The sequence below is a fragment of the Hordeum vulgare genome, chromosome 5H (assembly GCF_904849725.1).
Source record: "Hordeum vulgare subsp. vulgare chromosome 5H, MorexV3_pseudomolecules_assembly, whole genome shotgun sequence".
NCBI lineage: Eukaryota > Viridiplantae > Streptophyta > Magnoliopsida > Poales > Poaceae > Hordeum > Hordeum vulgare.
Genome location: NC_058522.1, coordinates 558,080,316 through 558,108,003, shown reverse-complemented (window position 1 = coordinate 558,108,003; position 27,688 = coordinate 558,080,316).

The following is a 27,688-nucleotide window of genomic DNA, read 5'->3' as shown; positions in this document are numbered from 1 at the left end:
TGCATGTGATATTAATCCTTTTATGCACCTTATTTTGCTTAGAACGATGGTAGCATTATGAGGTGATCTCTCACTAAAATTTCAAGACGAAATTGTGTTCTCCCCGACTGTGCACCGTTGCTACAGTTCGTCGTTTCGAGACACCACGTGATGATCGGGTGTGATAGACTCAACGTTCACATACAACGGGTGCAAAACAGTTGCGCACGCGGAACACTCGGGTTAAGCTTGACGAGCCTAGCATGTGCAGACATGGCCTCGGAACACATGAGACCGAAAGGTCGAGCATGAATCGTATAGTTGATATGATTAGCATAGAGATGCTTACCACTAAAACTATTCTCGACTCAGGTGATGATCGGACTTGAGATAGTGGATTTGGATCATGTACCACTCAAATGACTAGAGAGATGTACTTTTTGAGTGAGAGTTCTTAAGTAATATGATTAATTGAACTAATTGTCATGAACATAGTCTAATGGTCTTTGCGAATTACGATGTAGCTTGCGCTATAGCTCTACTGTTTTTATATGTTCCTAGAGAAAATTTAGTTGAAAGTTGATAGTAGCAAACTTTGCAGACTAAGTCTGTAAAACTGAGGATTGTCCTCGTTGCTGCACAATAGGCTTATGTCCTTAATGCACCACTCGGTGTGCTGCACCTCAAGCGTTGTCTGTGGATGTTGTGAACATCCGACATACACGTTTCTGATGACTACACGATAGTTCAGTACAAAGTACTTAATGGCTTAGAAGCAAGGCGCCGAAAACGTTTTGAAACGTCGCGGAACATAAGTGATGTTCTAAAGAAGATGAAATTTTGATTTCATGCTTGTGCCCTTGTTAAGTGGTACAAGACATCCGACAAGATTCTTTGTCCACAAAGTAAAGGAGAAAAGCTCAATCATTGAGCGTGTGCTCAGATTGTCTGAGTACGACAATCACTTGAATCAAGTGGGAGTTAATCTTCCAGATGAGATAGTGATGGTTCTCCAAAGTCACTGCCACCAAGCTATGAAAGCTTCATGATGAACTATAACATATCAAGATAGATACAATGATCCTTGAACGATTCGCGATGTTTGACACTGCGAAAGTAGAAATCAAGAAGGAGCATCAATAGTTGATGGTTAGTAAAACCACTAAGTTTCAAGAAAGGCAAGGGCTAGAAGGGATACTTCGGGAAACGGCAAAACAGTTGTTGCACTAATGAAGAGACCCAAGATTAAACCCAAACCTGAGACTAAGTGCTTCTGTAATGAGGGGAACAGTCACTGAGGCGGAGCAACTCTAGATACTTGGTAGATAAGAAGGCTGGCAAAAGTCGAAAGAAGTATATTTGATATACATGATGTTGATGTGTACTTTACTGGTACTCCTAGTAGCATGAGGGTATTGGATACCGGTTCGGTTGCTAAGTGATTAGTAACACGAAATGAAAACTACGACATAAACGGAGACTAGCTAAAGGCGAGGTGATGATACGTGTTGGAAGTGTTTCCAAGGTTGATATGATCAAACATCGCACGCTCCCTCTACCATCGGGATTGGTGTTAAACCTAAATAATTGTTATTTGGTGCTAGCGTTAAGCATGAACATGATTGGATCGTGTTTATTGCAATACGATTATTCATTTAAAAGAATAATGGTTACTCTATTTGCTTGAATAATCACCTTCAATGGTTTATTGAATCGCGATCGTAGTGTTACACATGTTCATGATATTGGTGCCAAAAGATACGAGGTAATGATGATAGTACCACTTACTTGTGGCACTGCTGCTTGAGTCATGTTGGTATAAATTGCATGAAGAGGCTCCATGCTGATGGATCTTTATACTCACTTGATTTTGAATCACTAGTGACATGCAAATCATACCACATGAGCAAGGCCTTGTTTTCATTGAGATGAAATAAGATAGTAACTTGTTCGAAGTGATACATTATTTATGTATGCAGTCCAATGGGTGCTGAGGCACGCAGTGGATATCATTATGTTCTTACTTCAATGACGATTTGAGTAGATACTAGAGTATTTACTTAATGAATCACAAGTCTGAAATATTGAAAAGTTCCATTCTGTTTCGGAGAGAAATTCGTCGTAACAAGAGGATAAACTGTCTATGATATGATCATAGAAATGAATATCTCAGTTACGAGTTTTGGTACGCAGTTAAGACAATGTGGAAATTGTTTCGCAGTTCATGCCACCTAGAACATCATAGTATGATGATGTGTCTGAACGTCATAGCCACGCACTATTTGGTATGGTGCATGATGTGATGTCTCTTATCGAATTACCACTATCGTTTATGAGTTATTCATTAGAGACAACCGCATTCACTTTAAAATTGGGCACCGCGTATTTCCGTTGAGATGACACAGTATAGACTGAAGTTTAGAGAAATCTAAACTGTCGTTTCTTGAAAGTTTGGGGCTTCGACACTTATGTGAAAAAGTTTCAGTCTGATATGCTCGAACCCAAAGCGGATAAATGCATCTTCATAGGATATCCAAAACAGTTGGGTACATCTCCTATCTCAGATCCAAAAGAGAAGTGTTTGTTTCTAGAAACGGATCCTTTCTCGAGGAAAGGTTTCTCTCGAAAGAATTGAGTGGGAGGGTAGTAGAACTTGATGAGGTTATTAACCCTCACTTCAACTAGTGTGTAGCAGGGCGCAGGAAGTTGTTCCTGTGGCGCCTACACCAATTGAAGTGGAAGCTGATGATGGTGATCATCAAGCATCGGATCAAGTTACTACAAGCCTCGTAGGTTGACAAGGTCGTGTACTACTACAGAGTGGTATGGTAACCCTATCTTGGAGGTCATGTTGTTGAGCAACAGTGAACCTACGAGTTATGGAGAAAGCAATGGTGGGCCCGGATTCTGACAAATGGCTGGAAGCCATGAAATCCGAGAGAGGATCCATGTATGAAAACAAAGTGTAGACTTTGGAAGAACTACTTGATGGTCATAGGACTATTGAGTAGAAAAATGGATCTTTAAAGGAAGACAGACGATGCTGGCGATAAGTCACTATTAAGAAAGCTCGACTTGTCGCAAAGATGTTTTCGACAAGATCAAACAGTTGACTATGATGAGACTTTCTCACTCGTAGCGATGCTAAAGGTCTGTTAGAATTATGTTAGTAGTTGCTGCATTATTTATGAAATATTGCACGTAGGATGTCAAAACATTGTTTCCTCGACGGTTTCCTTGAGCAAACATTGTATGTGATACAACCAGGAGGTTTTGTCGATCCTAAAGATACTAGCAAGTATGCAAGCTCCAGTGATCCTTCAATGGACTGGTGCAAGCATCTCGGAGTTGCAATATACACTTTGATGAGATGATCAAAGATTTTGGGTTTGTACAAGGTTTATGAGAAACTTGTATTTCCAAAGAAGTGAGTGGGAGCACTATATAATTTCTGATAAGTATATGTGGTTGACATATTGTGGATCAGAAGTAATGTAGAATTTCTGTAAAGCATACAAGGTTGTTTGAAAGGAGTTTTCAAAGGAGTACCTGGATTACGCTACTTGAACGTTGAGCATCAAAGATCTATGGAGATAGATCGAAAGCGCTTAATGGAAGTTTCAACAAGATGCATACCTTGACAAGTTTTCGAAGGAGTTCAAAAAGGATCAGCAAAGAAGGAGTTCTTGGTTGCGTTGTGAGGTGTGAATTTGAGTAAGACTCAAAACCCGACCCCGCCAGAATAAAGAGAATAGGCAAAGGTCGTCTTCTATGCCTTAGCCGTAGACTCTAAAGTATGCCATGTTGAGTACCTCACCTGATGTGTGCCTTGCAGCAAGTCAGTTAAGAGGTACATAGAGTGATCCAGGATTGAATCACTGATCAGCGGTCAAAGTTATCCTTAGTAACTAAATGGACTAAGGAATTTTTCTCGATTATGGAGGTGGTTAAAGAGTTCGTCGTAAAGGGTTACGTCGATGCAAGCTTTGACACTAATCCGAATAACTATGAGTAGTGAAACGGATTCGTATAGTAGAGTAGATATTTAGAGTATTTATGAAATATTGCACGTAGGATGTCAAAACATTGTTTTCTCGACGGTTTCCTTGAGCAAACATTGTATGTGATACAACCAGAAGGTCTTGTCGATCCTAAAGATACTAGCAAGTATGCAAGCTCCAGTAATCCTTCAATGGACTGGTGCAAGCATCTCGGAGTTGGAATATACACTTTGATGAGATGATCAAAGATTTTGGGTTTGTACAAGGTTTATGAGAAACTTGTATTTCCAAAGAAGTGAGTGGGAGCACTATAGAATTTCTGATAGGTATATGTGGTTGACATATTGTGGATCAGAAGTAATGTAGAATTTCTGTAAAGCATACAAGGTTGTTTGAAAGAAGTTTTCAAAGGAGTACCTGGATTACGCTACTTGAACGTTGAGCATCAAAGATCTATGGAGATAGATCGAAAGCGCTTAATAGAAGTTTCAACAAGATGCATGCCTTGACAAGTTTTTGAAAGAGTTCAAAATAGACCAGCAAAGAAGGAGTTCTTGGTTGCGTTGTGAGGTGTGAATTTGAGTAAGACTCAAAACCCGACCACGACAGAATAAAGAGAATAGACGAAGGTCGTCTTCTATGCCTTAGCCGTAGAATCTAAAGTATGCCATGCTGTGTACCGCACCTGAAGTGTGCCTTGACTCAAAGTATGTTGAGAGGTACAGAGAGTGATCCATGATTGAATCACCAGCAGCGGTCGAAATTTATCCTTAGTAACTAATGGACTAAAGAATTTTTCTCGATTATGGAGGTGGTTAAAGAGTTTGTCGTAAAGGGTTACGTCAATGCAAGCTTTGACACTAATCCGGATAACTATGAGTAGTGAAACGGATTCGTATAGTAGAGTAGATATTTGGAGCATTTCCGAATAGCACGTAGTAGCAGCATCTATAAGATGACATAAAGATTTGTAAAGAACGCACGAATCTGAAAGTTTCAGAACCGTTGACTAAAACCTCTATCACGAGCAAGACGTGATCAGACCCCATAACTATATGGGTGTTGGATTCGTTGGAATCACATGGTGATGTGAACTAGATTATTGACTCTAGTGCAAGTGGGAGACTGTTGGAAATATGCCCTAGAGGCAATAATAAATTAGTTATTATTATATTTCTTAGTTCATGATAATCGTTTATTATCCATGCTATAATTGTATTGATTGGAAACACAATACTTGTGTGGATACATAGACAAAACACTGTCCCTAGTAAGCCTCTAGTTGACTGGCTCGTTGATCAAAGATGGTCAAGGTTTCCTGGCCATAGGCAAGTGTTGTCACTTGATAACGGGATCACATCATTAGGAGAATCATGTGATGGACTAGACCCAAACTAATAGACGTAGCATGTTGATTGTGTCATTTTGTTGCTACTGTTTTCTGCGTGTCAAGTATTTGTTCCTATGACCATGAGATCATATAACTCACGGACACCGGAGGAATGCTTTGTGTGTATCAAACGTCGCAACGTAACTGGGTGACTATAGAGATGCTCGATAGGTATTTCCGAAAGTGTTCGTTGAGTTAGTATGGATCGAGACTGGGATTTGTCACTCCGTGTGACGGAGAGGTATCTCGGGGCCCACTCGGTAATACAACATCACACACAAGCCTTGCAAGCAATGTGACTTAGTGTAAGTTGCGGGATCTTGTATTACGGAATGAGTAAAGAGACTTGCCGGTAAACGAGATTGAAATAGGTATGCGGATACTGACGATCGAATCTCGGGCAAGTAACATACCGAAGGACAAAGGGAATGACATACGGGATTATATTAATCCTTGGCACTGAGGTTCAAACGATAAGATCTTCGTAGAATATGTAGGATCCAATATGGGCATCCAGGTCCCGCTATTGGATATTCACTGAGGAGTCTCTCGGGTCATGTCTACATAGTTCTCGAACCCGCAGGGTCTGCACACTTAAGGTTCGACGTTGTTTTATGCGTATTTGAGTTATATGGTTGGTTACCGAATGTTGTTCGGAGTCCCGGATGAGATCACGGACGTCTCGAGGGTTTCTGGAATGGTCCGGAAACGAAGATTGATATATAGGATGACCTCATTTGATTACCGGAAGGTTTTCGGAGTTACCGGGAATGTACAGGGAATGATGAATGGGTTCCGGGAGTTCACCGGGGGGGCCACCCACCCCGGGGAAGCCCATAGGTATTGGGGGTGCCGCACCAGCCCTTAGTGGGCTGGTGGGACAGCCCAAAAGGGGCCTATGCACATTGGGAAGAAAATCAAAGAGAAAAAGAAAAAAAAAGGAGGAGGTGGGAAAGGGAAGAAGGACTCCACCTTCCAAACCATGTAGGACTCGGTTTGGGAGGGAAATCCTTCCCCCCTTGGCTTGGCCTACCCCTTGGGGGTTCTTGGACCCCAAGGCAAGGCTCCGCCCTCTGACTCCTATATATAGTGGGGTTTTAGGGCTGATTTGAGACCACTTTGCCACGGTAGCCCGACCACATATCTCCACGGTTTTACCTCTAGGTCGCGTTTCTGCGGAGCTCGGGCGGAGCCCTGCTGAGACGAGATCATCACCATCCTCCGGAGCGCCGTCACGCTGCCGGAGTACTCTTCTACCTCTCCGTCTCTCTTGCTGGAACAAGAAGGCCGAGATCATCGTCGAGCTGTACGTGTGCTGAACGCGGAGGAGCCGTCCGTTCGGCACTAGATCGTGGGACTGATCGCGGGACGGTTCACCGGGCGGATCGAGGGACGTGAGAACGTTCCACTACATCAACCGCGTTCACTAACGCTTCTGCTGTACGGTCTACAAGGGTACGTAGATCAACCATCCCCTCTCGTAGATGGACATCACCATGATAGGTCTTCGTGCGCTTAGGAAAATTTTTGTTTCCCATGCAACGTGCCCCAACATATACCTCCGACCCCTTGCTTCACTTACATCTCGGTTGGCAACCTTCTTTGCCATCTTGTACTTCTGTATGTTGTCCGCGCTAGAGAAAAACTAATTGGACCAATGGAGTAGTTACATACCAAGAATTAATCCCTAAAGAACATAAATGATGTTCCAAGCTAATATCTTTCTTTCAAAATTCATTGATATCTTTCTTTCTTTCAAAATTCATTGATAAAGCACATATAAACTAAAGACCTGCATCGACTAGGCTTTAGCTATTCAAGTGTCCCACTTTTCCAAAGTGAACTTCTCCTTTTATGTGAATCTACTAATGATGTTGTATAGTCCTACATCTTGCCATCGTCATTTCAATCACAATTCATTATTCCTGAATTAAGGGAATGCAAGAAAGATTTCTCTAGTTCAATTTTTAAAAACAAAACAATTTTTTATCGATAGAGAAATAAATGAACAACATTTACACAGCAAATAAATAGGTTTGACCAACGAAGATGGAGCATTGAGTACTAGCGAGGTCCTTATCTTGTTTGATTATGAAGGAAATAAATGGCATTTAGTTTCTCCCCACCTACATCTCTATATAAATAACTCCTCAGAGGCCACACAACCAAATTACTCTCCTCCGATCCTCTTCTCATCTTCTCAACAATCAGGTAAACGTTTGTGTTCCTTAATTCTATGTGTTCCTCCTCTTGCGTTGTGAAAATAGATCTACATAACCCTTAATCTTTTTGTTCTTGCTAATCTTTAGATTCGAGCACTTGTCGGTGGCAATATTCAAGAGAAATAGGTTTGAGATGGAAAACGTTCAGGATGAAAGCATCGGCTCATCATCTCCTAGTTCATGTGTATCATCTGAGAACAGTCCGGTTGAGATGATGTACGGGGGGTGTCCGCGATGCTATCTACATTGTCTCGTGCGTAGGGACGAGTTCCCCATGTGCATCAAGTGCAAGCAGCCAACGCTCCTCAAGTTGCAAACTATGCTCGACAACATGGAGCGCCCTAAGCGTCAGTAATCAAGTGTAGGGCTATGATGGCATACTTTGTTAACATGCCTTATCCTTGTGTATCTGTGTTAATTAGTGCTGAATGCTTATTTCTTGCCACATAATTCATCCGTTTTCACATGTAAACATATTAATTAATGAGATTATGGTAATAATTGTCTTCTATTTACGTTGTTTTTACATATCGTGAAATTGTTGCTATAAAGTTTGGACTTGCATTAGTTTATTGTCTTTAACTAAATAATAAAAATGTTTCAATAAGGTTTTATAGAAATCTCGTTCCTCGGTTACCCAAAATATGAAATCTGGAGTTGTTCTTCTAGAATTGTAGGTTTAACTTTTCTCTATGTTATAACACATGAGTGCTACTTTAACTTCATATTCTCGGCCTCGGGGTTCTTGCAATCTTCTCTTGGATCGCTGGGTACAACCTCTTGGTGGAAGATTCTCGCCCGTTATTATTGGCACTGGCCTTCTTGGCTTTGGAAGCAACAAAGTTTCTTGGTGCTTTGGTTCTCATGGTCTTTCCATCCTCAGTCGTTTGGCTTTAATGCACCCCTTCGTAATTTTGGGGCCTTTCTATTTGGAGCATCACGGTTCAAGGTGCCCAATTGAATGGTTGGAGGGTTCACAACCTTGAACTTTACTTTGCTTGGCTGGTCCATGTTCTTCCTATTATTTGTTGTGGAAGATATTTTTGTGCATCCTTCCAAAGCTTATGGTAATTGCACATAGATATTTATGGTAGTGAGATGTCACCTTATGACGTCAGATCAATGCGGCTCATCAGGTTTACCCATATAAGGTAGAAAACAAGTAGACTAAATACTTAGAGTCTCGGTGAGTCAGGAAGCAACTCATCTAGTTCTATATGGGATATCTATAAGGATTCTTAGATGAGTATAGTTAAGATTTTAGTCTGTGTAATCAATAGATGTTGTGTGGTCCTTCTTCATGGTTCTAAGTGCGCTTTTATATGGAGCCTAGGCTTGGACCACCGATTTATACTCTTGGTGCTCCACCACAGAAACTATTCAAATCTTTGTATGTCTATGGCTCCTGTTTTAAATATCAAGGCTGGCACACCTATGGAAGTTAATCGCCCACACATGTGCGCCTACGCACACACATATATGAAAATAATAACCCAATATAGGGCATGTGCGACATAGGGATATGGTGGAGAAACAACGTCAAGATAAAGTTGAAGAGACTCCACAAGCCAAGGGAGAGTATGAGATGCATAGGAATATGTGTGTGTGTGGTATAGGGAAGAAACTGAAAAACAAGACCAAAATTTTGAAATTGACTTTGATAAAGTTGAAATGAAACAATGTAAATAAATAGAACTCTGGATTCACGTGTATATGGCATAATTTTATGAATCCAATAAAACTAAATACGATGAAAAATTTGCAAACTTTCTTGAATTAAAAACTTTGTACCTGCAAAACTCATATAATTATGCTTTAAACTTTGCACATTATTCCAAATGTATGAAACACATTGTCTCAACTAACAAAAAATACCTATTTAACAAATATCAACCATGCTTGCGAAAAAAATGTAGCCAACTGATATAGTTGTTCTGAAAAAGCTCAAAAGGCAGATTACAATAATAGAATATGTAGTATTGTACAATCACACTACTAGTGTATGATGACGGAACATTTAAATCCTTAAAAGCTTACAATTGATTAACTTGAAAACAAGCACCTACACACTTTAAGATTGACGTTATTGCAATAAATGAACAAAATGTACGAATCAAATAAATTGGTTTGACCAACGGAGATAGAGAATTGAGTATTAGAGAAGCTATTATGTTTTTTAATTATGCATAAATATTATGAAGTAAATAAATGTCACTTAGTTGTCCCCCTCTACACCTCTCTCTATATTTTTGGCAACAATAAAAATTTATCTTTAAATTTTCGCCGTACCATTTACATGTAATTGTGAAATAAAGTCATGGAACAAAAATATCTCGAAAATTAGAAGGTCTAGTAGGATAGGAGTTATTTACTAACACATCTACCACTATTTCTAATTTCTGGTAACAATGTATGGCACCCCATCTCAGAGCAACATGTTTACTTTGCATTGCCACATCAGAGATCAAGTCTTATGGCAAGACACAACAACTTGGTACAGAAATATAACCGCTTTATTGATCTCTTGTGGATACAAAGGTTTAAGATAAATGAGGCCAAGCGGCTCACATGGTGTGGCTACATGATGACCCACAAGTATAGGGGATCAATCGTAGTCCTTTCGATAAGTAAGAGTGTCGAACCCAATGAGGAGCAGAAGGATCTGACAAGTGGTTTTCAGCAAGGTAAAATCTGCACGCACTGAAATTGTCGGTAACAAGTGATTGTGTGGTGAGATGATTCGTAGCAACAAACAAGTAACAAAAGTAGCAACGGTGCAGCAAAGTGGCACAATCCATTTTGTAGCGAGGACAAGCATGGACAAAGTCTTATAGGTGGAAAAACGCTCCCGAGGACACACGGGAATTTCTGTCATGCTAGTTTCATCATGTTCATATGATTCACGTTCGTTACTTTGATAGTTTGATATGTGGGTGGACCAGCACTTGGGTACTGCCCTTACTTGGACAAGCATCCCACTTATGATTAACCCCTCTGGCAAGCATCTTCAACTATGAAAGAAGTATTAAGACAATGTCTAACCATAGCATTAAACTAGTGGATCCAAATCAGCACCTTACGAAGCAACACATAAACTGTTGGAATTATGCCCTAGAGGCAATAATAAATATAGTTATTATTATAATTCTTGTATCAAGATAATAGTTTATTATCCATTCTATAATTGTATTGAATGAAGACTCATTTACATGTGTGGATACATAGACAAAACACCGTCCCTAGCATGCCTCTAGTTGGCTAGCCAGTTGATCAATGATAGTCAGTGTCTTCTGATTATGAACAAGGTGTTGCTGCTTGATAACTGGATCACGGTATTAGGAGAATCACGTGATGGACTAGACCCAAACTAATAGACGTAGCATGTTGATCGTGTCATTTTGTTGCTACTGTTTTCTGCGTGTCAAGTATTTATTCCTATGACCATGAGATCATAAAACTCACTGACACCGGAGGAATGCTTTGTGTGTATCAAACGTCGCAACGTAACTGGGTGACTATAAAGATGCTCTACAGGTATCTCCGAAGGTGTTAGTTGAGTTAGTATGGATCAAGACTGGGATTTGTCACTCCGTGTGACGGAGAGGTATCTCGGGGCCCACTCGGTAATACAACATCACACACAAGCCTTGCAAGCAATGTAACTTAGTGTAAGTTGCGGGATCTTGTATTACGGAACGAGTAAAGAGACTTGCCGGTAAACGATATTGAAATAGGTATGCGGATACTGACGATCGAATCTCGGGCAAGTAACATACCGAAGGACAAAGGGAATGACATACGGGATTATACGAATCCTTCGCACTGAGGTTCAAACGATAAGATCTTCGTAGAATATGTAGGATCCAATATGGGCATCTAGGCCCCGCTATTGGATATTGACCGAGGAGTCTCTCGGGTCATGTCTACATAGTTCTCGAACCCGCAGGGTCTGCACACTTAAGGTTCGACGTTGTTTTATGCGTATTTGAGTTATATGGTTGGTTACCGAATGTTGTTCGGAGTCCCGGATGAGATCACGGACGTCACGAGGGTTTCCGGAATGGTCCGGAAACGAAGATTGATATATAGGATGACCTCATTTGATTACCGGAAGGTTTTCGGAGTTACCGGGAATGTACCGGGAATGACGAATGGGTTCCGGGAGTTCACCGGGGGGGCAACCCACCCCGGGGAAGCCCATAGGCCATGGGGGAGACACACCAGCCCTTAGTGGGCTGGTGGGACAGCCCACAAGTGCCCTATGCGCCAAGGGGAAGAAAATCAAGAGAGAAAGAAAAAAAAGGAGGAGGTGGGAAGGAAGGGGGACTCCCTCCCACCAAACCTAGTCCACCTTGGTTTGGGGCGGGAGAGTCCTCCCCCTTGGCTCGGCCGACCCCCTTGAGGGTCCTTGGACCCCCAAGGCAAGGCCCCCTCCCTCCCTCCTATATATACGGAGGTTTTAGGGCTGATTTGAGACGATTTTTCCACGGCAGCCCGACCACATACCTCCACGGTTTTTCCTCTAGATCGCGTCTCTGCGGTGCTCGGGCGGAGCCCTGCTGAGACAAGGTCATCACCTGTTGGGGAACGTCGCATGGGAAACAAAAAATTTCCTACGCGCACGAAGACCTATCATGGTGATGTCCATCTACGAGAGGGGATGAGTGATCTACGTACCCTCGTAGATCGTACAGCAGAAGCGTTAGGGAACGTGGTTAATGTAGTGGAACGTCCTCACGTCCCTCGATCCGCCCCGCGAACAATCCCGCGATCAGTCTCACGATCTAGTACCGAACGGACGGCACCTCCGCGTTCAGCACACGTACAGCTCGACGATGATCTCGGCCTTCTTGATCCAGCAAGAGAGACGGAGAGGTAGAAGAGTTCTCCGGCAGCGTGACGGCGCTCCGGAGGTTGGTGATGATCTCGTCTCAGCAGGGCTCCGCTCGAGCTCCGCAGAAACGCGATCTAGAGGAAAAACTATGGAGATATGTGGTCGGGCAGCCGTGAGAAAGTTGTCTCAAATCTGCCCCAAAAGCCCCATATATATATAGGAGGAGGGAGGGGGACCTTGCCTTGGGGTCCAAGGGACCCCCAAGGGGTCGGCCGAACCAAGGGGGGGAGGACTCCCCCCCCAAACCGAGTTGGACTTGGTTTGGTGGGAGGAGTCCTTCTCCCTTCCCACTTCCCTTCCTTTTTTTTTCTTTTTCCCTTTGATTTCTTATCCATGGCGCATAGGCCCACTTGGGGCTGTCCCACCAGCCCACTAAGGGCTGGTGTGTCTCCCCAAAGCCTATGGGCTTCCCCGGGGTGGGTTGCCCCCCCCCGGTGAACTCTCGGAACCCATTCGTCATTCCCGGTACATTCCCGGTAACTCCAAAAACCTTCCGGTAATCAAATGAGGTCATCCTATATATCAATCTTCGTTTCCGGACTATTCCGGAAACCCTCGTGACGTCCGTGATCTCATCCGGGACTCCGAACAACATTCGGTAACCAACCATATAACTCAAATACGCATAAAACAACGTCGAACCTTAAGTGTGCAGACCCTGCGGGTTCGAGAACTATGTAGACATGACCCGAGAGACTCCTCGGTCAATATACAATAGCGGGACCTGGATGCCCATATTGGATCCTACATATTCTACGAAGATCTTATCGTTTGAACCTCAGTGCCAAGGATTCGTATAATCCTGTATGTCATTCCCTTTGTCCTTCGGTATGTTACTTGCCCGAGATTCGATCGTCGGTATCCGCATACCTATTTCAATCTCGTTTACCGGCAAGTCTCTTTACTCGTTCCGTAATACAAGATCCGCAACTTACACTAAGTTACATTGCTTGCAAGGCTTGTGTGTGATGTTGTCTTACCGAGTGGGCCTCGAGATACCTCTCCGTCATACGGAGTGACAAATCCCAGTCTTGATCCATACTAACTCAACTAACACCTTCGGAGATACCTATAGAGCATCTTTATAGTCACCCAGTTACGTTGCGACGTTTGATACACATAAAGCATTCCTCCGGTGTCAGTGAGTTATATGATCTCATGGTTATAGGAATAAATACTTGACACGCAGAAAACAGTAGCAACAAAATGACACGATCAACATGCTACGTCTTATTAGTTTGGGTCTAGTCCATCACGTGATTCTCCTAAGGACGTGATCCAGTTATCAAGCAACAACACCTTGTTCATAATCAGAAGACACTGACTATCATCGATCAACTGGCTAGCCAACTAGAGGCATGCTAGGGACGAAGTTTTGTCTATGTATCCACACATGTAAATGAGTCTTCATTCAATACAATTATAGCATGGATAATAAACTATTATCTTGATACAGGAATTATAATAATAACTATACATTTATTATTGCCTCTAGGGCATAATTCCAACAGTCTCCCACTTGCACTAGAGTCAATAATCTAGCCCTCACATCACCATGTGATTTACATTGTAATAAATCTAACACCCATACAGTTCTGGTGGCGATCATGTTTTGGCCGTGGAAGAGGTTTAGTCAGCGGGTCTGCTACATTCAGATCCGTGTGCACTTTGCATATATTCACGTCCTCCTCCTCGACGTAGTCGCGGATGAGGTTGAAACGTCGTTTGATGTGTCTGGTCTTCTTGTGAAACCTTTGTTCCTTTGCTAAGGCAATGGCACCAGTGTTGTCACAGAACAAGGTTATTGGATCCAGTGCACTTGGCACCACTCCAAGATCCGTCATGAACTGCTTCATCCAGACACCCTCCTTAGCCGCCTCCGAGGCAGCCATGTACTCCACTTCACATGTAGAATCTGCTACGACGCTTTGCTTGGAACTGCACCAGCTTACTGCACCCCCATTAAGAATAAATACGTATCCGGTTTGTGACTTAGAGTCGTCCGGATCTGTGTCAAAGCTTGCATCGACGTAACCTTTTACGGCGAGCTCTTCGTCACCTCCATACACGAGAAACATCTCCTTAGTCCTTTTCAGGTACTTTAGGATATTCTTGACCGTTGTCCAGTGATCCACTCCTGGATTACTCTGGAACCTACCTGCCATACTTATGGCCAGGCTAACATCCGGTCTAGTGCACAGCATTGCATACATGATAGAACCTATGGCCGAAGCATAGGGGACGGAGCGCATATGCTCTCTATCTTCATCAGTTGCTGGGCACTGAGTCTTACTCAATCTCGTACCTTGTAACACTGGCAAGAACCCTTTCTTGGACTGTTCCATTTTGAACCTCTTCAAAACTTTATCAAGGTATGTGCTTTGTGAAAGTCCTATCAGGCGTTTTGATCTATCCCTATAGATCTTAATGCCTAGAATGTAAGTAGCTTCTCCTAGGTCCTTCATAGAGAAACTTTTATTCAAGTAACCTTTTATGCTCTCCAAAAGCTCTACGTTGTTTCCAATCAGTAATATGTCATCCACATACAATATTAGAAACGCCACAGAGCTCCCACTCACTTTCTTGTAAATACAAGATTCTCCAACCACTTGTATAAACCCAAATGCTTTGATCACCTCATCAAAGCGTTTGTTCCAACTCCGAGATGCTTGCACCAGTCCATAAATGGATCGCTGGAGCTTGCACACTTTGTCAGCATTTTTAGGATCGACAAAACCTTCGGGTTGCATCATATACAACTCTTCCTTAAGGAAACCATTAAGGAACGCCGTTTTGACATCCATCTGCCAGATTTCATAATCGAAAAATGCAGCTATTGCTAACATGATTCTGACGGACTTAAGCATCGCTACGGGTGAGAAAGTCTCATCGTAGTCAACTCCTGGAACTTGTGAAAAACCCTTTGCCACAAGTCGAGCTTTATAAACGGTCACATTACCGTCAACGTCCGTCTTCTTCTTAAAAATCCATTTGTTCTGAATAGCCTTGCGGCCCTCAGGCAGTATCTCCAAAGTCCACACTTTGTTCTCATACATGGATCCTATCTCGGATTTCATGGCTTCTAGCCATTTGTTGGAATCTGGGCCCACCATTGCTTCCTCATAATTTGCAAGTTCATTGTTGTCTAACAACATGATTGACAAGACGGGATTACCGTACCACTCTGGAGCAGTGCGTGATCTCGTCGACCTGCGTGGTTCAACAGAAACTTGAACTGGAGTTTCATGATCATCATCATTAACTTCCTCCTCAACTGGCGTCGCAACGACAGAGGTTTCCCCTTGCCCTGCGCCACCATCCAGAGGGATGAGAGGTTCGACAACCTCGTCAAGTTCTATCTTCCTCCCACTCAATTCTCTCGAGAGAAACTCCTTCTCGAGAAAAGTTCCGTTTTTAGCAACAAACACTTTGCCCTCGGATTTGAGATAGAAGGTGTACCCAACTTTCTCCTTTGGGTAACCTATGAAGACACATTTTTCCGCTTTGGGTTCCAGCTTTTCAGGCTGAAGCTTTTTGACATAAGCATCACATCCCCAAACTTTAAGAAACGACAACTTTGGCCTTTTGCCACACCACAGTTCGTATGGGGTCGTCTCAACGGATTTTGATGGTGCCCTATTTAAAGTGAATGCAGTTGTTTCTAATGCATAACCCCAAAATGATAACGGCAAATCAGTAAGAGACATCATAGATCGCACCATTTCTAATAAAGTACGATTACGACGTTCGGACACACCATTACGCTGTGGTGTTCCAGGCGGTGTTAATTGCGAAACAATTCCACATTGTCTTAAGTGAGCACCAAACTCGAAACTCAGATATTCACCCCCACGATCAGACCGTAGGAACTTGATCTTCTTGTTACGATGATTTTCTACTTCACTCTGAAATTGCTTGAACTTTTCAAATGTTTCAGACTTGTGCTTCATCAAGTAGATATAACCATATCTACTTAAATCGTCAGTGAAGGTGAGGAAATAACGATATCCGCCGCGTGCCTCTACGCTCATTGGACCACACACATCGGTATGTATGATTTCCAACAAGTCACTTGCACGCTCCATTGTTCCGGAGGACGGAGTTTTAGTCATCTTGCCCATGAGGCATGGTTCGCACGTGTCAAGTGAATCGAAGTCAAGTGACTCCAAAAGTCCATCAGCATGGAGTTTCTTCATGCGCTTTACACCAATATGACCTAAACGGCAGTGCCACAAAAATATGGTGCTATCATTGTTTACTCTAACTCTTTTAGTCTCAATGTTATGTATATGCGTATCGCTATCAAGATTCAATATGAACAATCCTCTCACATTCGGTGCATGACCATAAAAGATGTTACTCATAGAAATAGAACAACCATTATTCTCAGACTTAAAAGAGTAACCGTCTTGCAATAAACAAGATCCAGATATAATGTTCATGCTCAACGCAGGCACTAAGTAACAATGATTTAAGTTCATCACTAATCCCGATGGTAGCTGAAGTGACACTGTACCGACGGCGATTGCATCAACCTTGGAACCGTTTCCTACGCGCATCGTCACTTCGTCTTTCGCCAGCCTTCGCCTATTCCGCAGTTCCTGCTTCGAGTTGCAAATATGAGCAACAGAACCGGTATCAAATACCCAGGCACTACTGCGAGAGCTAGTTAAGTACACATCAATAACATGTATATCAAATATACCTGATTTTTCTTTGCCCGCCTTCTTATCTGCCAGATACTTGGGGCAATTGCGCTTCCAGTGACCCATACCCTTGCAATAGAAGCACTCTGTTTCAGGCTTAGGTCCATCCTTGGGTTTCTTCGGTGGATTGGCAACAGGCTTGCCGCTCTTCTTCGAATTGCCCTTCTTGCCTTTGCCGTTTCTCTTGAAACCAGTGGTCTTGCTTACCATCAACACTTGATGCTCTTTACGGAGTTCAGACTCTGCGACTTTCAGCATCGCAAACAACTCGCCGGGAGACTTGTTCATCCCTTGCATGTTGTAGTTCAACACAAAGCCTTTATAGCTTGGCGGCAGTGATTGAAGGATTCTGTCAGTGATAGCTTCTTGCGGGAGTTCAATCCCCAGTTCAGCTAGACGGTTTGAGTACCCAGACATTTTGAGCACATGTTCACTGACAGACGAGTTTTCCTCCATCTTGCAAGCATAGAATTTATCGGAGGTCTCATACCTCTCGATCCGGGCGTTCTTCTGAAAGATAAACTTCAACTCCTGGAACATCTCAAATGCTCCATGACGCTCAAAGCGACGTTGAAGTCCCGGTTCTAAGCCATACAAGACTGCACATTGAACTATTGAGTAGTCCTCCTTACGTGCTAACCAAGTGTTCTTAACATCCTGATCAGCCGTAGCGGGTGGTTCATCTCCTAGCGCAGCATTAAGGACGTAGTCCTTCTTCCCAGCTTGTAAGATTAGCTTAAGATTACGAGCCCAGTCTACAAAGTTGCTTCCATCATCTTTCAACTTAGCTTTCTCTAGGAATGTATTAAAATTCAGGATGACACTTGCGTGAGCCATGATCTACAACACAAACATATACAAAGTGGACTTAGACTATGTTCAAGATAATTAGAGTTCAACTTAATCAAATTATATGCTAAACTCCCACTCAAAAAGTACATCTCTCTAGTCATTTGAGTGGTTCATGATCCACCTACGCTATCCCAAGTCCGATCATCACGTGAGTTGAGTATAGTTTCAGTGGTAAGCATCCCTATGCTAATCATATCAACTATATGATTCATGATCGACCTTTCGGTCTCATGTGTTCCGAGGCCATGTCTGCACATGCTAGGCTCGTCAAGCTTAACCCGAGTGTTCCGCGTGCGCAACTGTTTTGCACCCGTTGTATGTGAACGTTGAGTCTATCACACCCGATCATCACGTGGTGTCTCGAAACGACGAACTGTAGCAACGGTGCACAGTCGGGGAGAACACAATTTCATCTTGAAATTTTAGTGAGAGATCACCTCATAATGCTGCCGTCGTTCTAAGCAAAATAAGGTGCATAAAAGGATTAACATCACATGCAATTCATAAGTGACATGATATGGCCATCATCACGTGCTTCTTGATCTCCATCACCAAAGCACCGGCACGATCTTCTTGTCACCGGCGCCACACCATGATCATCCATCAACGTGTTGCCATCGTGGTTGTCGTGCTACATATGCTATTACTACTAAAGCTACATCCTAGCAAAATAGTAAACGCATCTGCAAGCACATATGTTAGTATAAAGACAACCCTATGGCTCCTGCCGGTTGCCGTACCATCGACGTGCAAGTCGATATTTCTATTACAACATGATCATCTCATACATCCAATATATCAAATCACATCGTTGGCCATATCACATCACAATCATACCCTGGAAAAACAAGTTAGACGTCCTCTAATTTTGTTGTTGCATGTTTTACGTGGTGACCAAGGGTATCTAGTAGGATCGCATCTTACTTACGCAAACACCACAACGGAGATATATGAGTTGCTATTTAACCTCATCCAAGGACCTCCTCGGTCAAATCCGATTCAACTAAAGTTGGAGAAACCATCACTTGCCAGTCATCTTTGAGCAAAGGGGGGCGCTCGTAACGATGAAACCAGTCTCTCGTAAGCGTACGAGTAATGTCGGTCCAAGCCGCTTCAATCCAACAATACCGCGGAATCAAGAAAAGACTAAGGAGGGCAGCAAAACGCACATCACCGCCCACAAAACCTTTTGTGTTCTACTCGAGAAGACATCTACGCATGAACCTAGCTCATGATGCCACTGTTGGGGAACGTCGCATGGGAAACAAAAATTTTCCTACGCGCACGAAGACCTATCATGGTGATGTCCATCTACGAGAGGGGATGAGTGATCTACGTACCCTCGTAGATCGTACAGCAGAAGCGTTAGGGAACGCGGTTGATGTAGTGGAACATCCTCACGTCCCTCGATCCGCCCTGCGAACAATCCCGCGATCAGTCTCACGATCTAGTACCAAACGGACGGCACCTCCGCGTTCAGCACACGTACAGCTCGACGATGATCTCGGCCTTCTTGATCCAGCAAGAGAGACGGAGAGGTAGAAGAGTTCTCCGGCAGCGTGACGGCGCTCGGGAGGTTGGTGATGATCTCGTCTCAGCAGGGCTCCGCCTGAGCTCCGCAGAAACGCGATCTAGAGGAAAAACTATGGAGATATGTGGTCGGGCAGCCGTGAGAAAGTTGTCTCAAATCTTCCCTAAAAGCCCCATATATATAGGAGGAGGGAGGAGGACCTTGCCTTGGGGTCCAAGGGACCCCCAAGGGGTCGGCCGAGACAAGGGGGGGAGGACTCCCCCCCCCAAACCGAGTTGGACTTGGTTTGGTGGGAGGAGTCCTTCTCCCTTCCCACTTCCCTTCCTTTTTTTTTCTTTTTCCCTTTGATTTCTTATCCATGGCGCATAGGCCCACTTGGGGATGTCCCACCAGCCCACTAAGGGCTGGTGTGTCTCCCCAAAGCCTATCGGCTTCCCCGGGATGGGTTGCCCCCCCCGGTGAACTCCCGGAACCCATTCGTCATTCCCGGTACATTCCCGGTAACTCCGAAAACCTTCCGGTAATCAAATGAGGTCATCCTATATATCAATCTTCGTTTCCGGACTATTCCGGAAACCCTCGTGACGTCCGTGATCTCATCCGGGACTCCGAACAACATTCGGTAACCAACCATATAACTCAAATACGCATAAAACAACGTCGAACCTTAAGTGTGCAGACCCTGCGGGTTCGAGAACTATGTAGACATGACCCGAGAGACTCCTCGGTTAATATCCAATAGCGGGACCTGGATGCCCATATTGGATCCTACATATTCTACGAGGATCTTATCGTTTGAACCTCAGTGCCAAGGATTCGTATAATCCCGTATGTCATTCCCTTTGTCCTTCGGTATGTTACTTGCCCGAGATTCGATCGTCGGTATCCGCATACCTATTTCAATCTCATTTACCGGCAAGTCTCTTTACTCGTTCCGTAATACAAGATCCCGCAACTTACACTAAGTTACATTGCTTGCAAGGCTTGTGTGTGATGTTGTATTACCGAGTGGGCCCCGAGATACCTCTCCGTCATACGGAGTGACAAATCCCAGTCTTGATCCATACTAACTCAACTAACACCTTCGGAGATACCTGTAGAGCATCTTTATAGTCACCCAGTTACGTTGCGACGTTTGATACACACAAAGCATTCCTCCGGTGTCAATTGAGTTATATGATCTCATGGTCATAGGAATAAATACTTGACACGCATAAAACAGTAGCAACAAAATGACACGATCAACATGCTACGTCTTATTAGTTTGGGTCTAGTCCATCACGTGATTCTCCTAAGGACGTGATCCAGTTATCAAGCAACAACACCTTGTTCATAATCAGAAGACACTGACTATCATCGATCAACTTGCTAGCCAACTAGAGGCATGCTAGGGACGATGTTTTGTCTTTGTATCCACACATGTAAATGAGTCTTCATTCAATACAATTATAGCATGGATAATAAACTATTATCTTGATACAGGAATTATAATAATAACTATACATTTATTATTACCTCTAGGGCATAATTCCAACATCACCAACCTCCGGAGCGCCGTCACGCTGCCGGAGAACTCTTCTACCTCTCCGTCTCTCTTGCTGGATCAAGAAGGCCGAGATCATCGTCGAGCTGTACGTGTGCTGAACGCGGAGGTGCCGTCCATTCGGTACTAGATCGTGGGACTGATCGCGGGATTGTTCGCGGGGCGGATCGAGGGACGTGAGGACGTTCCACTACATCAACCGCGTTCTCTAACGCTTCTTCTGTACGGTCTACAAGGGTATGTAGATCACTCATCCCCTCTCGTAGATGGACATCACCATGATAGGTCTTCGTGCGCGTAGGAAAATTTTTGTTTCCCATGCGACGTTCCCCAACATAAACTAGGGTTTAAGCTTCTGTCACTCTAGCAACCCATCATCTACTTACTACTTCCCAATGCCTTCCTCTAGGCCCAAATAATGGTGAAGTGTTATGAAGTCGACGTTCACATAACACCACTAGACGAAAAACAACATACAACATATCAAATTACCGAACGAATACCAAATTCACATGACTACTATTAGCATGACTTATCCCATGTCCTCAGGAACAAAAGTAACTACTCACAAAGCACATTCATATTCATGACCAGAGAGGTAATGAGTACCATCAAGGATCTGAACACAAACTCTTCCACCAAATAATCCAACTAGCATCAACTACAAAGAGTAATCAACACTACTAGCAACCTTACAAGTACCAATCGGAGTCGCGAGACGGAGATTGGTTACAAGTCATGAACTAGGGTTTGGAGAGGAGATGGTGTTGATAAAGATGTTGATGGTGACGAGTCCCCTCTGATGAGAGGAGTGTTGGTGATGACGATGGCGACGATTTCCCCCTCCGGGAGGGAAGTTTCCCCGGCAGGATCATCCTGCCGAAGCTCTAGATTGGTTCTGCTCAAGTTCCGCCTCGTGGCGGCGGCGAATCCACGAAAAAGCTCCTCCCTGATTTTTTTTCATGGACGAAGCCCTTCATATAGCAGAAGAGGGGGCCAGTGGGATAGCAGGCTGCCCACAAGCCCTCATGGCGCGGCCTGGGGGGTGGCCGCGCCGTGCAGTCTTGTGGGCACCTGCACGCGCCCCTCTGGCACTTCTTCGGCCCAGTATTTTTTATAAATCTGGAAAAAAATCCTCGTTGATTTTTACGGTGTTTCGAGTTGCGCAGAATAGGTCTCTCAACTTTGCTCCACTTTCAGGCCAGAATTCCAGCGGCCGGCATTCTCCAACTTCATGTAAACCTTGTAAAATAAGAGAGAAAAGGCATAATAATTGTACCGTGAAGTGAAATAATAGCCCAAGAAGCGATAAATATCAACATGAAAACATGATGCAAAATGGACGTTTCAACTCCCCCAAGCTTAGACCGCACTTGTCCTCAAGCGAAAGCCTAGCTCAATAAATATGTCCACATGTTTAGGGAGAGAGGTGTCAACAAAACAAGATACGAACATGCATGCATCATGAACCTCTCCTTATTTATCACTTCCTATTAATTGCAACCATGACCAAGGTCTACGTTTTCCTACCCTCAACAAGTTTCAATCCTCATTCTTTGTATATGTGAAGCCATCACTTCCCATAAGATCATTACATGATCTTTCATGCTTTTGTTCTATTCTCACTCTTTTGATCATGGCAAGAGGCAAAGCCCTTCAACTAAGACACTCTTTATTATATGGCTCACGAGCTCGAATACATCGGGGGTGACACAAAGCAAAACTCAAGACTAAAACACTAAGACCTTTTTATTCTACTAGAGAAAGAGAAAACTGAAAAGGAAAACTAAAACAAAGGTAAAGGCAAAAGATGTGATGGTGATACGATACCGGGGCAAATCCCCCAAGCTTGGCACAAGCCAAGGGGATTTCCCATACCAATGCTCAGTTGTCTTCCTTTGGTGGTGAAGGTGGAGGAGTTGTTGAAGCGGTCTTGAGCTTGTTTAATTTCCACTTGAGCGTTAAATTCTGCTCCTCACATAATCATTTTCCTCTTCAAGCTTCAACACCCTTTGGCATAATTCCTGCTTACTCTCCTGCAAGAAACGAGAAGGGATAAACAAAGTCTTAGGCTTCTTCCTTGATTTAGGGAGGCTCGACTTCTTGAACTCCACATGCGTGCGTCCAGGTTGAGGTAGAGGAGCCTCCCCTTCATCAGAACTCGTTTGTTCCTTCCCCTTGGGATCATAATCTTCTTCCTCATCAGAGGTCCAGCCATAAGGATCAGAGTCCCCATAGACCTCGGGGTTAGCAAGGTAATCAGCCACATAGATCTCCACCTCTGAATCCTGAGAAGACATCTTGACCTAGATCTGCGGTAGAAAACAGGCTCGAAACGAAAAACAAAGGAAATCTGCGTGATGCAGGGGTCAGACCAAACGGGAGTATATATAATGATTTTTTCAGATCAGAAGGAGTACCCTGCACGAAAACGGAGTCCAGAGGACGCACGAGGTGGACACAAGCCCTCACGTCGCGGCCAGGGGGTGGGCCCGCACTGTGCAGGCTTGTCGCCTCCTCGTGCACTTTCCGGACTACTTCCAATTTTTGTATTTTTTCAAATATTCCAAAACGGAGAAAATTTCCTACTGCAAAAGTTTTGGACTCTGTTTTCTTACCGAATCACATACCTCTTCGTTTTCGGAGTCTGAAACAGGCTGATCAATATCCCTTAGATATTCTTCCGGAGTTATGGTATTGATGATATTGCTTTCAACATTTATGGGAGTACCTGAGATATAATGCTTGATTCTCTGCCCATTTACAACTCTCGGACAATTACCTTCCGTGTTGTTGATCTTGATAGCACCGGAACGATATACTTCCTCAACAACATAGGGACCTTCCCATTTAGAGAGAAGCTTGCCTACAAAGAATCTTAAACGAGAGATATATAGCAAGACATAATCACCTACATTAAACTCACGCTTTTGTATCCTCTTATCATGCCACCTCTTAACCTTCTCTTTGAACAACTTGGCATTCTCATATGCCTTAGTTCTCCATTCATCAAGCAAGCTAATGTCAAATAACCTCTTCTCACCGGCAAGTTTGAAATCAAAGTTGAGCTCTTTGATTGCCCAATAAGCTTTATGCTCTAGCTCAAGAGGTAAATGACATGCTTTACCGTACACCATTTTGTACGGAGACATGCCCATGGGATTCTTATAGGCATTTCTATAAGCCCACAGTGCATCATCGAGCTTCTTAGAGCAATTCTGTCTAGATCTATTGACAGTCTTTTGCAGAATCAGTTTAATCTCTCTATTGCTTAGCTCTACTTGACCACTGGACTGAGGGTGATAGGGAGACGCAATTCTATGGTTGACATCGTACTTAGCAAGCGTTTTACGGAAAGCACCATGAATGAAGTGTGAACCACCGTCGGTCATTAGATATCTAGGGACTCCAAATCTAGGAAAGATAACTTCTTTAAGCATCCTCATAGAAGTGTTGTGATCAGCACTACTAGTGGGGATAGCTTCTACCCACTTAGTGACGTAATCAACGGCAACTAAGATGTGAGTATACCCGTTGGATTTTGGAAAAGGTCCCATATAATCAAAGCCCCAGACATCAAATGGTTCAATGACAAGTGAATAGTTCATAGGCATTTCCTGACGTTTGCTAATATTACCTATTCTTTGACATTCGTCACAAGACAAGACAAACTTACGGGCATCCTTGAAGAGAGTGGGCCAATAGAAACCTGATTGCAATACCTTGTGTGCAGTTCTATCTCCCGCATGGTGTCCTCCGTAGGCCTCGGAGTGACACTTCTGTAGGATCTGTCCATGTTCATGTTCAGGTACACAACGTCTAATAACACCATCTACTCCTTCCTATAAAGGTGAGGATCATCCCAAAAGTAGTGTCTCAAGTCAAAGAAGAATTTCTTCTTTTGCCGGTACATGAAACTAGGTGGTATGTATTTGGCAACGATATAGTTTGCATAATCAGCATACCACGGTGCACTACGTGAAGCATTGATGACATTTAGTTGCTCGTCGGGAAAGCTATCATCAATAGGTTGTGGGTCATCAAGAACGTTCTCCAACCTAGACAAGTTATCTGCTACTGGGTTATCAGCACCCTTTCTGTCGACAACGTGCAAATAAAATTCTTGTAGCAAGAGAACCCATGTGATAAGTCTAGGTTTAGCGTATTTCTTCTCCATGAGGTACTTAATAACAGCATGATCAGTGTGAATAGTGACTTTGGAGTCAACTATGTAAGACCTGAACTTTTCACATGCAAACACGACTGCTAAAAATTCCTTTTCCGTAGTAGCATAGTTTCTCTGGGCACTGTCTAGAGTTTTACTACCGTAGTGAGTAACATTCAACTTCTTATCTACTCTTTGCCCTAGAACAGCACCAACAGCATAATCACTAGCGTCACACATGATCTCAAAAGGAAAGTTCCAATCAGGTGGTTGAACAATAGGTGCAGTTATCAAAGCCCTCTTAAGTATTTCAAAGGCTTCCTCACAATCATCGTCAAAAAGAAAAGGAATATCCTTTTGCAAGAGATTGGTAAGAGGCCTAGAAATCTTGGAGAAGTCTTTAATGAACCTTCTATAGAAACCAGCATGACCAAGGAAACTTCGTATACCTTTGATATCTGTGGGATATGGCATTTTCTCGATTGTATCAACCTTAGCCTTATCGACTTCAATACCTCTTTCGGAAATTTTATGTCCTAAGACGATGCCTTCATTAACCATAAAGTGGCACTTCTCCCAATTCAAGACAAGATTGGTGTCTTTACATCTCTGTAAGACTCGATCAAGGTTGCTGAGGCAATCATCAAAAGAAGACCCGTAAACGGAAAAGTCATCCATGAATACCTCGACAATCTTTTCACAAAAGTCAGAGAATATAGCCATCATACATCTTTGAAAAGTGGCAGGTGCATTACATAAGCCAAAAGGCATACGTTTATAAGCAAAGATACCGAAAGGACAGGTGAAAGTGGTTTTCTCCTCATCAGATTGTGCAACTGGTATTTGGGAGAAACCAGAATAACCGTCTAGAAAGCAGAAGTGTGTGTGTTTAGACAGTTTTTCTAGCATTTGGTCGATAAAAGGCAGAGGGTAATGATCTTTCCTAGTGGCTTTATTCAGTTTCCTAAAATCGATCACCATCCTATAGCCAGTAATAATCCTTTGTGGGATCAACTCATCCTTATCATTAGGGACAACGGTAATGCATCCCTTCTTAGGAACGCAGTGCACCGAACTCACCCAATCGCTATGAGCAACAGGATAGATAATACCCGCTTCCAGGAGCTTTAGTATTTATTTTCTTACTACTTCTTTCATCTTAGGATTCAATCTCCTTTGATGATCAGCAGCTGGTTTGAAATCAGGATCAGTTTTGATCTTGTGCTGGCATAGAGTGGGACTAATGCCCTTAAGATCATCAAGAGTATATCCAATAGCAGCACGGTGCTTCCTCAGAGTTTTTAGCAACTTCTTTTCTTCATGCTCCAAGAAGCTAGCACTAATAATAACAGGATATATCTCCTTTTCATCAAGATAAGCATACTTAAGAGTATCAGGCAACTGTTTAAGCTCGAGCACAGGATCACCCTTTGGTGGGGGTGGATCCCCAAGCAGTTCAATAGGCAAGTTATTCTTAAGGATAGGATATTGTTCTAAGACAACTCTATCTATCTCATCCCGTTCATCCATATGCATATCATTCTCATGCTCAACCAAGTATTGCTCTAAGGGATCAGTGGGAGGCACGGCAATAGAAGCTAAGGAACTAGTTTCATCCCTACTAGGCAACTCTTTTTCATGTGGTTGTCTACCAAACTTGGAGAAATTTAACTCATGTGACACACCTTCAAAGCCAACAGTGATAGTTTGCTTCTCACAGTCAATATGAGCATTGACGGTATTGAGAAAAGGTCTGCTAAATATGATGGGACAAAAGCTATCTTGTGCGGTAGTAAGAATGAGGAAATCAGCAGGATACTTCAGTTTACCACACAAGACTTCAACATCCCTAACAATTCCCATAGGGCAGATAGTATCTCTATTGGCAAGCTGAATAGTGACATCAATAGGCTCTATCTCAACAGGTGCAATCTCATGTTTGATTTCATCGTATAAGGATTGAGGTATTGCACTAACACTAGCACCCACGTCACATAAACCATGATAACAATGATCTCCTACCTGAACAGAAACCACAGGCATGCCAACAACATGCCTATGTTTGTCTCTAGCGTGAGGTTTAGCAATTCTAGCAGCATCTTCACAGAAGTGAATATTATGTCCCTCAACATCGTCGGACAGAAGATCTTTGATAATAGCAATGCTAGGTTCAACTCTAATTTTCTCAGGGGGTGTAGATGTTCTAATATAGCCTCTACGTATCACAGTTGAAGCTTTAGAATGATCCTTTATCCTAACAGGGAAAGGTGGTTTCTCAATGTAAGCACTGGGAACCACAGGATCATTATAGGCAATGACTTTCTCTTCAACCGGAGTGAGTTTAACTACATTGACCTCTAACGGAGGATGATATTTAAACCACTTCTGTTTGGGGAGATCAATAT